Genomic DNA, 13,096 nt, shown 5'->3' with positions numbered 1-13,096 from the left:
TGATTTATCAATGGATATACTGAATGTCACTACTGAAATTATGAAAGAAAATAATGCTGCTTTGTGCACCCAACACGATGGATTCTATAGGAATCATAAATTAGACCGATGCTAATATCAGAGCTTTTTCTACGTTGGAGCCAGCTTTGAACACTTACAGCAATTGACTTATGATTTAATTTTGATGGAAAATATTCTTCAAGGCCACTCATTTTGCATTGAATAATTTTTGACCATTTGATGTTACTGAACTACTTTTAAAGCAAAGTTCCAGGAAAACAAACCCATATGCAAACCCAGAAGCCAACTGGTGCTTTGGCGTGGAACCCGTAACTAACAAACTGACCCAGGAGAAGGGATTTAAAAAAAAATCACCCAGTTTCCATTTTAATCATTAGGACTTGGAAATATAACTAAGATGAAAATGCTTTGAAATAATTCGATATCTCGATGGTCGGCTGTAGAAGTGTAAAAAAAAACCTACATTGAAATTTATACCAAAGAATGTGACTTACATTTGGAATCTTTTTAGTATCACTCTGACTTACCCGCTCTCTCTCTCTCTCTCTCTCTCTCTCTCTCTCTCTCTCTCTCTCTCTCTCTCTCTCTCTCAGAAGTTTATCATTTAGCATTAGTAAACAAGCCATTCACACTGTATACTTAGTCCCAACAAATTACCTTCATCCTCAGCATACTGATCGCATTACAATCAGCCTAAGGATATCTCTGACTGTCAGACTTATAATTCTTCAGTTTTATTGGCGCTTTCGTTTAAGTTCCTGCGTTCGGACGTTAGACTCATACGCCACCGGGTATCTTCAAAGATTTTTAACAGCTTACATGTCAGTTCCCGCTCCTTAGGTATTAATCGTTGTAGGAATCACATGCAGGAATCTTTCAAACCCATTTTACATATTCCATTCCTGCCTCAAAATCCCTACTTATTCCAACACCATAACATTATTCATATTATTATTATTTAAAAGATGAACCCTATTCATATGGAATAAGCCCACAAAAGGGGCCACTGACTTGAAATTCAAGCTTCCAAAGAATCTGGTGTTCATTCGAAAGAAGTAATAGAAGGTAAAGGGAAATACAGAATGAGGAGATTAGCTATTAGAAAAAACAGATAAATTAACAAATTAATAAATAAACGAGTAAAAATGTTAGTAAATCATTAAAATAATTAACCAAATTTATTACTTTACATTTAGGTTCCTAAAAGTTATACCTCTAAAACAACGCTCTATTCGACAACACCAAAGAGAACAAATAAAATAGACGTTGGTTTAAAAATGGGCGGGGAGAGAGAAATACAATGCATCCCCTCATTAAGCGTACAATAACCCTGATATTATCTGAGGAAATATCTGCCGCGGTAGTAGTTAGTGTTTATTTGAATACTGCTGATACTGCGTCTTCATATAATATATATATATATATATATATATATATATATATATATATATATATATATATATATATATGTATGTATGTATGTATGTGTGTGTACTGTACATACATATATGTATGAATGTACATATATATATATAATATATATATATATATATATATATATATATATATATATATATATATATATATACACATATATATGTGAATATAAAATTTTTCATCCCGCCTTTTAGAATAGGATGTTGGCACCAGAATGGTAGAGCCTTACGATTCTCAGATAGTCTCTAAGGATGAGGTTGCGAGGCCTACCTCCTTTCTCTGTAAACTATTTACCACAGGGGCGACTACGGACCAGGTTCGCGGTACAAAAAAATGGAACAGAACCACTCATAAATTAATGTAAAATTGAAAACCAGTTATCGAGGACCATTGTTGTTGCAAAAACGAACAATTATTTTCTCTTTTTTGTTTTACCTATAGACCATAGTTGTTGCAAACAACGAACAGCAATTTTCTTTGTTTACCTTTTGCTAAAAGTGACAAGTCATCATACGTCAATACAGCATTACCAAAAAATTTCGCGCTAGTTCAATGTTCGCTCGCCTGCTTGCTGGCTAAACCAGTACCTCCAGAGATGAATATTTACTTATTTATCTATTTATTGATTTATCTATTTATATATCTATTTATCTATTTTTTATCTTTATATATTTATTTTTTTTATTTATTTATGTTTTTTTTTTATCCAAAAACCCCTCCACTCTTTCGGTTTTAGCATAGATATTCCCTTCGACCACATAACTTGAATCGCTTCCGTCTGCTCGTAATGACAGCGAACTCATATGCTAATTACATGTGACAGTTATTCAGCGTTAACAGGACTGGCAGTTATTCTGGACTGTTACGGACTTGCGTTGTTTTCGTCATGGAGATTTCATTGGGCTGAACAAAATATCAATAGTAATCTCACACAAGTTTTATATATATATATATATATATATATATATATATATATATATATATATATATATATATATATATGAATTATATATGTGTGTATGTGTGTAATATACTTATATATATATATATATATATATATATATATATATATATATATATATATTTCTATGGTGATTTTTATCTTTTCAAAGGCCAAATAGATAGAGAGAGAGAGGCTAGAGTCAGGAATGGCATCCGCCCAGGAAACATCTGACAAAAAATTATAAAATGAGATGTTCACGGCTCATTAAAAACAGCGACCCCGACTAGGGATTAAGCTAATAAGATTATATATATATATATGTATAGAATGATATCTTGTCACTACATACTCATGACTTATATGTTTCCAGTTAGTTATTCCCAAGTTAAAGTGAATTTGATATTAGCGAACTATATGATTTTAGTAGCTCGTGTAAAAAATATTGACAAACTATCGCACATATACATAGCACTGAGCTGTCATGGTGGAGATTGGTTGATTTCAAGTACAGAACCTGAATTCAACCGGAATTTGTGTAACAAAGTTGAAATCGAATATTATTTCTGTTGATTGCTGAGTGGAATTAAGTCACTGGGTTTAGTTTACCAGTCTTGAAAACTTTGACCCAATCTCAATCAGGATTCTGTCTGTCTGTCTGTCTGTCTGTCTGTCTGTCTGTCTGTCTGTCTGTCTCTCTCTCTCTCTCTCTCTCTCTCTCTCTCTCTCTCTATATATATATATATATATATATATATATATATATATATATATATATATATATATATATATATATTTATAATACATACACTCACATATATATATATATATATATATATATATATATATATATATATATATATATATATATATATATATATATATACATACATATCTTGAAGCATGATCTACATTAAAACCCCATCTACACCTACTAAATCTAAGAGACTCATTTCCCCTTTCAGAGAGGGGGGAAAAAATGCGGCCTACGTATGTTATCCAAACTCGCCAGTGCCCCGGCCTCCCTACCTGGGGGAGATTCAAACACCAAAGGTGACGTCGGATGTCAACACACCCGGAGCAGCCCGGATGAAGGCAACTTCCGGTGACGCTCGGCGGGTGATGACACCCTTTTTCCCCCCGTTACGCGAACGAATTTGGCGGCCAGCCTTACTCGCCGCGGGAATTGGACTGGCGCTGGAAATGATTTACTTTAAATATTATTTTCTTTGGTTTAATTTCACGAATGGTGTTTAGTTTTCATTAGTCTGGATCTATTATTAAGTTACACATACATGAAACCCAAGGACGAAATAGAATGGAACAGAATATAAAATTTAGGCCAAAGGCCAAGTGGTGGGACCTGTTAGGTAATTCAGCGGCGACAGGGAAATAGACAGAAAGATGGTCTTAAAAGTGTAATTCAGCGGCGACAGTGAAACAGAGATTAAAATGGTCTTAAAAGTGTAATAGGAGGAAAGCCTCGCAGTTGCACTATGAAACAATTGTTAGGAGAGGATGGAAAAAGTCAGATGGAAGAAAGAGAATATGAACGGAAGTGCAGTAAAAGGACCAAGGACATAATTATCTGTTATATTTAATATTATTTCTTGTATTTCTTCTATTCAGAGATATTTATTTTTCATTAATCTTAATGAATTAATAATTAACAAACACACACACACACACACACACACACACACACATATATATATATATATATATATATATATATATATATATATATATATACTATATATATATATACTGTATATATATATATATATATATATATATATATATATATATATATATATTATATATATATATATATATATATATATATAAACCCATATATATATATATTATTGTATATTAAACCCAAGGACATACTTAGCTGTTGAAGTCAGTCATTCCTATATTATATTTGTAGCTGTTTATAGTACACAGACTATGCTGCTGTTTACAGGAAAAATAGCAAAGGATATTTAAGCTTGCTCTTGTCAAAAGTCTTCAGCTTACTAATTCATTTGTAGGTTATTTTGGTTACGTGTAGGAAAAACCGAAAGGGTTTTTTTTAAATCTGTAATTGTAACGGGTTTGCTAACATTAACCTTAATAGCATAAATGATATCATTTTTTCTATTTCTATAATTTAATTTATATTTCTTCAGTAACCTGCTATCTTAATAGAATTTAAAACTCATAAAAGTAGAAAAATAACTTTTTCCATCAGTTATTGTATATTCCTCCACTAACCTAATATCCAATACATTGTAAAAATGCCCCAAGGTAAAAAAAATGATGAATAGGCAAAAGCAATACCGGGATATATGTACACGGATGAAATTTGGAATTGGAACTGGAATGCAAAATTTAGGCCAAAGACCAAGCGCTGGGACCTACGAGGTCATTGAACGTTGAAAATAATATTGAAAGAATTGATAGGAGAGGGTGGAAAATAAGATGGAAGAGAGAGAATATGAATGGAGGTACAGTAAAAGGAATGAAAGGGGCTGGAGGGACGTTGCAAAGTACCTCAAGTAATGCCTACAGTGCACCGCGTGAGGTGCACTGAAGGCGCTGCCCCCCTACGGGGAGGCGGATGGAAGCAATTGAGTGCATTTATCAGATGGGCAACTTGCAACACTTAGTCTTCAGTGCATTACTAACACAAAAAAAAATCTGCTGTTTTGTTTCTTTAATGTCCATTGTTTCTCTAAGTTCTATTTTACATAATTCATTCAATTTCTCATACATTCTACCCATTATCTTACCTATCTTGGGTTCATATAATCCTACAAGTGCTTCTTGTACCAATATTTACCCAGGAAATACGCGACTTCCTTGCATTGTACAAAATTCCTTGTTTTTATCTCTGGCATTTTGTAATGTCATTCATTCTTAAATCACCTATATGAAACAAAAGCAGTTCTTTCTACAAAGTGTTTCTTTTGTTATTCTCAGTCTTCAATTAGGTTCGAATCCCCTTAAGCTAACGTACATTAATTCCCACGAATATAGAACTTGTCAGCTCACTATCAATAAACTTATTCTTTCCATTTTTTATTTTTACCATCTTTTCTGAAAACATCCCCGACGCGAGTACTTGCTCTTAATATCGGTAAGTCAACGGAGATAAATTGTGGTAGTGAAAAGAGGTCTGGTGTAGACTTCTGAACCCGGATCTCAGTGGTCACAGAGCAGCAAATTTGATGCACGAAAAGGTATTGCTAATGAAATATAACTCCGCTGACATTTTCCTAAAGGAGAATGTAGGATACAAGGAAAGTGTGTATCTCCTTCCTCTCGCTAAACCAATATGATACAACCTTAGAAGCCTTTATTATTGGTTACCAGCAACAAGTAAAAAACACGCTGAAGTTTCTTCAGTGCAATCGAGTTTTCTGTACAGCCGCTACAGCGTATAATCAAGGTCACCGAAAATAGATTTATCTTTCGGTGGTCTCGGTAAAATGCTTCATGAGCCGCGGTCCTTTAAACTTTAACCACGGGCCGTTGGTGGCCTGGCCTATATCGTTGCCAGAAGCACGATTATGGCTAACTTTTATCTTAAATAAAATAAAAACTACTGAGGCTAGAGGGCTGCAATTTGCTATGTTTGATGATTGGAGGGTGGCTGATCAACATACCAATTTGCAGCCCTCTAGCCCCAGTAGTTTTTAAGATCTGAGGGCGGACAGGAAAAAGTGCTGACAGAAAAAAGTGCGGACGGACAGACAAAGCCGGCACAATAGTTTTCTTTAACCGAAAACTAAAATATTCCTTACTAACAACTAACAAACGCACATAAATGTTCTGCATTCCTCCATTTCCTCAATCACGCCACTTCTGTCCCATTTACACAAAAATGGAATGTTATTATCAGCAGAGAGCCCCATTAGCGACATGTTGAAGCGGAAACTCCCAACTAAATGATGGAAGTACCCTGAAATAGCAGTGTGTTATCATTATATATTATTGTTATGGCAGATGTATGGTCGTAAGTTTTAGAATAAGCTGGCCTTATGCCAGGCCGTGACGTGAGCTTGCGCAATAAGCTTTCAGGGAATAGCATACCCCTTTGTTTGCTGAAAGGGAATAGAATGGTTTTTAATAACTGTAGGTAAAGATGACCTATTGTAATGACCACATGCTGTAAATTTAGGCCAAAAAAAAAATTACGGCTATAATGAATGACGCATTATCGTTCAAAACATGATAATGCTTTGTTTATTATTTTGCATTATAACTCAAACTAAACATTAAAATTAACTGCCTTCTCCCAACCTTCAGTTATTCATATTTTGCTATATTAACATGCTGCGATAAATTAAAGCTTTTCAGTTTTAAAATGGGATAAAACGAGCCCCCTGTAAAATATTGCTGATCAAGTTCTCGATAAGAGATTCTTAATTTATTTTTCTATTTTTTCGTCACGTTTTCATGCACCACAGCTGACATAAACAGCAACGGAAATGCAGTTTATCATAGTTTTGCGAGGTGCTTTTGAAAATTAGTAAATCTCAATTCATTTATCAAAATTTTCAATTGTTCTTGTAATCTTTGAAGCTCTGTATTACATTTATGTATTACTGTGATTATCAATAATATTTCCGTGCAGCAGCATAGTTAACAAAGGAAAGATAAACTTGGAAAATAGAAAAAAATCTCAGTCCATTATATTTATAAGCAACATGAAAATGGAATCATATTTTTCTCTTTTTAAATCTTCAGCTTAATTAAAACTTATATGGACAGAGACAACGGACTAAAAACCCAAGATTGCCCCGAAGGGAAATCAGCCTGAAGAGAGAAACAAGTCATAGGAAAAAGTGATAAACAAATAAATAAATAAATAAGGTGAAATAGAACATAAAACATATAGCCAGCAGTCTACATCCATAATGTTTATAGTGAAAGTAACCAGTGGTCCTACCTACTATATATATGTCAGTATTTTTGTCAAAACTGATACTTGATTCAGCAAAACTCTGTAAAGACAAGGTCTTTAGATGGACGTTATACTGATTAGCTGAAACACTGCTGACGAATGTCTCATTCAAAAGGGAATAGTATTATATTCTTAAACGTCCTGCAAACTATATTCCAGAGATGTTCAGTCATTTTTGAATCTGAGGAATGATTGCCAGACTGATTTGAGAAATTAGGCTAAAAGCCCAAATCCTGGGGTCCTTTTAGCCATCCAGCCTTAAGAGAGTGAAAGAGAGGGGGACTGGAGTGGTTGGACATTAAGATAAAGATCCAGAAAATCAATGAAATGAAGTAGAAGGATCTAAAGTTGGAACTGGGAGAGAACGCCACAGTTGCGCTAAGAGAGTTTGGACGGTAAGATGGAAGAAAGGAACGAGAATGGAGGTCAAGTAAAAGGCTAAATAGTGGTTGCAGCTAGAGACCGAAGGATCATTGCAATCACCTTTTTGTAACACCTACAGCGCACCGCTCGAGGTGCACTGATAACACTACTCACCTACGGGTTAGTCACATAGATGTCTCAGTCTCCTTTTAACAAGTCGAGGATGATTTTCCTTTAATATGAAGATTTCAGCATAATTTTTCAACAGATAGGTAAGCGGTTGGATACTGTGAAGCTGTATGACGTCCCTACATTGCTAGGACTATTACCACAGAGAGGTTAATGACCTCCCTACATTGCTAGGCCTATCAGCAATCCATAGAGAGGTTAATGATGTACCTACATTGCTAGGCCTATCAGCAATCCACAGAGAGGTTAATGACGTACCTACATTGCTAGGCCTATCAGCAATCCATAGAGGGGTTAATGACGTGCCTATACTGCTAGGCCTATCAACAATTCATAGAAAGGTTAATGGCGTACCTAGATTGCTAGCCCTATCAGCAATCCATAGAGAGGTTCATGACGTACCTACATTACTAGGCCTATCAGCAATCCACAGAGAGGGTTATAAAGTCCCTACATTACTGGGCCTATCAGCAATCCACAGCGAGTTTTTCAAATATGGCGTTTCCTTTATCGGCAGGAACAGGCTTCGCCAGCCATTATTGTCGGTGCACAACGAATCAATCCATTTACGATCTCATTGTCTGGTCGCGGAAGTTATTACGTTTTACGAGTGAATGAAGGGATGGCGCTATAGAATTCGTCGTCGTGGTTATGACTGTTATCTCAGATTCCTCTCTCTCTCTCTCTCTCCATAGTTACGTTTTGCACTCTTTTATCAGGAGTTACAGTGCTCTCTCTCTCTCTCTCTCTCTCTCTCTCTCTCTCTCTCTCTCTCTCTCTACAGATATGTTTTGCACTCCATCTGGAGTTACAGAGGATTCTCTTTCTCTCTCTCCATGGATACCACTGGCTTATCAGGAGTTACAGTGCTCTCTCTCTCTCTCTCTCTCTCTCTCTCTCTCTCTCTCCATGGATTGTTTTGAACTCCTTTATCAGGTGTTACAGTGCTCTCTCTCTCTCTCTCTCTCTCTCTCTCTCTCTCTCTCTCTCTCTCTCTCTCAAAACACAAAAAACCAACTGTTGCTTTATCATTTATGATTTTATCAAAGTCACAGCAGATGTCTTTTGTTTTGTGTTTTGTACTGAATAAATCGTTAGAAATAATAATCATGAAATTTAGTTATATGGAACGGATTAACAATAGTAATTATTTTCACATTATAACTGAAATTTCTAGTGCAATCATTTCTAGGGTATTTTATTACAAATAATTAATTTTGAGCGCAAAAATATGATGCTTTAATCTAGAATTCTAGTTAGCTCACCAGGCCTCTTGAGATGCTGATTCAACTGAGTAATCTTAATAAACACATACATTCCAAAAGTTCATTGCAAATTGCTTTAAACTTGTTCATAATACTACATTTTCTTCTTATTTTCGGTTTAATCCCTAGTCGGGGTCGTTGTTTTGAAAGAGCCTCCTCCAGATATTTCCATCTTGCGTCCTCCCTTTATTTATTCCACCCTCTCGTGACTTCTTGAAAGCAGTTATTCCATCTTATCATAGTCCTATCTCCTCTTTGTTTGCTCATATCACAAGAGAATAGTACTAGTATTTCTTTTAATATGGAGAGAACGCTGTGTTGGCAATTAAAATAAAATTGACGATGCTACAAATAATCACGTTTCATGCAAAAAAAAAAAAAAACGTGTAATTTTCTTCTTTCCAAAAGTAACGGATCTTTCCAGCAGCTTGTGTGGAGCAGGGCTGCGGTGGAGTTCTTTATGTCAAGGACATTCCTTAGGGCCACGATTGTTCTCCGGCGCTTCGTGACTGTCTTTTCTTTTCTGTTTTCTGAGCTTACATTTTTTCTTTTGTCTTTTTGGTAAAAAAGATGTCACTAATTGCTCAGGATCGTCGTCAGAGGTAATAGAGGTGATTTCGTCAGTCATGTTTCAGAGTTGTTCCGAATGGCTTAGGGGAGAGAGAGAGAGAGAGAGAGAGAGAGAGAGAGAGAGAGAGAGAGGAGTAAAGACGTCATCTTCGAAGCGAGAGAAAAAAATAAACTTTGAATTTAGTGAACAAATTGTGCGTTGCCGAAGAGAGAGAGAGGTGATATGCATGAATGCAGACGTTATGCAAATGCACGTACGCTATGCTAATCTGTGTGTGTGCATACGTACTCAAACGTGCATGAAAGTGCGTTCTGAAAATGTTGCACAACGCACGCTTGTCCGAATTCTGAGACTTTCAAGTGCATTTCAGCCATTTTCTTTCCATATTTGAAAAAAAATGCTATTACTGACTATTCTCGTGTGATAGTAGGTTAATGATATAAAAAACAAGTAAGAAATGAGCCTAAGTTTCTTCGGCGCAATCGAGTTTTATGTACATCGTACAATCAAGGTCACCGAAAATAGATCTACCTTTCGGTGGTCTCGGTATAACTTTGTATGAGCCGCAGTCCATGAAACTTTAACCACAGCCCAGTGGTGGCCTACCCTATTATCGTCGCCATACGCACGATTATGGCTAACTTTAACCTTAAATAAAATAAAAACTACTGAGGCTACAGGGCTGCAAATTGGTATGTTTGATGATTGTAGGGTGGATGATCAACATAACATGTTGAGGCCCTCTAGCCTCAGTAGTTTTAAAGATCTGAGAACTGACATAAAAAAGTGCCGACGGACAGACAAAGCCGGCACAATAGTTTTCTTTTCAGAAAACTAAAAATGATGTTTGAGAACGTGTATTTTGCAATAAACATGCTAAAGGAACCAATTTTGTTTATACATTTCTCACTGGTTCACGAAGCTAATGGGACTATTGGAATGCTTTTTTTTACAGAGAACACCCACACACCTTTGATAACATAGCACTAATGACATATAGCACAGATGTACAAAATTTAGCCAGGATTGTGTTGCCGATAAGTTAATTTACCACTTAAATAATTTTTAATCAAATAACCTCATTGAATTTACCATTTCAGTTGGTCTAGTCCTTCATATTCATTTGTTATTTCTAGCTAAATCTAAATTATTTTTACCCAATAATTCGTTTTGAATTAACGAGAGGAGTAGCATAATCCTTGATACTAGCGATACGAAGAGAATTACTAGAGATAATTATCACAATGTCTTAAAGAGCGAATCGTGGTGATAGCCTGGAGTTGGGTTGGAGGGGCGGGTGTTGGGTTGGGCGGGGGAGTGGGGAGTAGCTGATGAGAAAAGTAGTTGGAATTGGCAGCGTGAACCACACAGCATTTTTCACCCAAAACTATCAGTTCTGATTAATTGTAAATATCACAGTTATTAATGTTACTTTTATGATTAACATATAGAACATATCCTTCTTTTCAACGCAATTACAGATTTTTTTATATAGAAAAAAAGGACTATAGGTCTAGTTTGCTCTTGAGGTTCCGCCGCCCGTGTTGCTCGGACGCGCGTGGTTCGGAGCGACGTCGTCCCAACCTCCAGTTTTCCCATCATTACCTCACCTGCTGCCGATTCCCAGTGACCCCCATACCTGCCAGTAGAGCAAGGCTCAGTGGAGGTTAGGAGAAGGGTTAAGAAGTTTTTTTGGGGGAAGGAGGAAAGGCAGGCGAAAAAAGAAGAGAGGAACCGGGGAAAAGGTGAGAACAGGATGAGTGGGTGAGGACCTTTGAACGCTGTTGGGGAACGCGCCTTTGAACACATTACATTATGACGTTGCTGGGAAGGAGTCACAAAACCAACAAGCAATTTCAAGAGGTTGAACTGCATGAACAGAGGCGGTGTATCGCGTACAAGTAATCCACAATTGCTCCATTTCATGCTATCCAATAAACTGTACAGGAAAAGACGAACTTGAAAACTACGAGTGTCAATGAAATTGTATTATGTCTGACGAAAAGGAATGTTGATTTGTCCAATCTTTCGACGAAAAGATAAAGATTGGGTAGCATGAGCATTTGATAACTGAGGCAATAAGAAATGAGATAAAACTGAGGATTACTACAGCACCCCTCTGGTTCGGTAACTGCCAGTTCACGTGCAGAATGGGCGCCGTGTTTAGTACCAGGCAACTTGGAATGAACGTAAAAACCTAAATAAAAGACGGTAAATATAACGGAAATTAACAAAAGACATAAATATAAACAAAAGGCGGTAAATATTCCGGTCGGGGACTGGCGGGAACCAGTTTCACCGGAAATTATTCATCGATGGCATCTGTAATGTCTATATATCAAAGTGGCTTTTTCATAATTGTTTTGATAGCGCGCATTTAACAGATAATGTATATAAAGAAATGATGTGAAATAATTTTGTTGAGGGACGAAGTGGCCTGAGAGAAAAGACTGAAAACTGTCAATCAGGGAAAACGGAAAGAGGAAGAGAGAGCGAGAGCGAGAGAGAGAGAGACATTAAAAGTTTCTTTTTTTTTTTATTAATCTTTAGTTTAGTCTCAACACACAAGTCATTACAAGATGACAACGTACAGTTTGTGCCATTGTTAAGAGCCTTTGACGAAGCTTTCCTGCAACTATTTCCTATGATCCGGAATCCATTTTGACAAATTATATTGCATATATCTCAAATGAAAGTTCACACGTTTCAAACAATACATCAAGAACTAGAGAAACTCGTACCTCTCGCGTTACGAGTCCCACAGGCATTGCAGTGCTGGGTTTTGGCGGAAATTCGTCCGAAAACGAATGATGACGTCACACTTCGAAGATGACGGAAATAGCGGACATTTTTTTCCGCCATGTATATTCACACGACAAGAAAGGAAAGTATAGAATGAAATTTTTATACCAAAATTTTGTATATGAGTTTTTTTAACCGTTTCTACATTTATGAATCGTTTACTGATAATGAATTAATTTTGGAATTGGGTCATCATTCCCTGACTGCCTGGAGAGAGTGACGGAAAATTTGACGGGCCCGAAACTTTGTCTATGGCCGATTTCCCAGACATTCTCCTACCTCTTTCATATATTTAACCCATTCATTAATAAGCCTTTATGAAACATCATTAATAATGGAATAAATTATCGTGATGTTTCAAATTTGAACAGATACTTTGTGAAAAAGATACTGAGTTTCAAATCGCGTAGCGCTTGTGTGAAATTCTAGTGAAATGTCAGTTCAACTTCTCGGTTCAATTCGGTTCTGAGAAAAGTCACTCGTTAGCGATTGACAACGAAATCATATGGTACGAACACAATATTTGTAACGGAATTTAGCATGGATGAAATGTG

Source organism: Macrobrachium rosenbergii, chromosome 57 (assembly GCF_040412425.1).
Source record: "Macrobrachium rosenbergii isolate ZJJX-2024 chromosome 57, ASM4041242v1, whole genome shotgun sequence".
Classification (NCBI taxonomy): Eukaryota; Metazoa; Arthropoda; class Malacostraca; order Decapoda; family Palaemonidae; genus Macrobrachium; species Macrobrachium rosenbergii.
The sequence above is the reverse complement of the archived record's forward strand: the minus strand, read 5'-3'. Positions refer to the sequence as shown.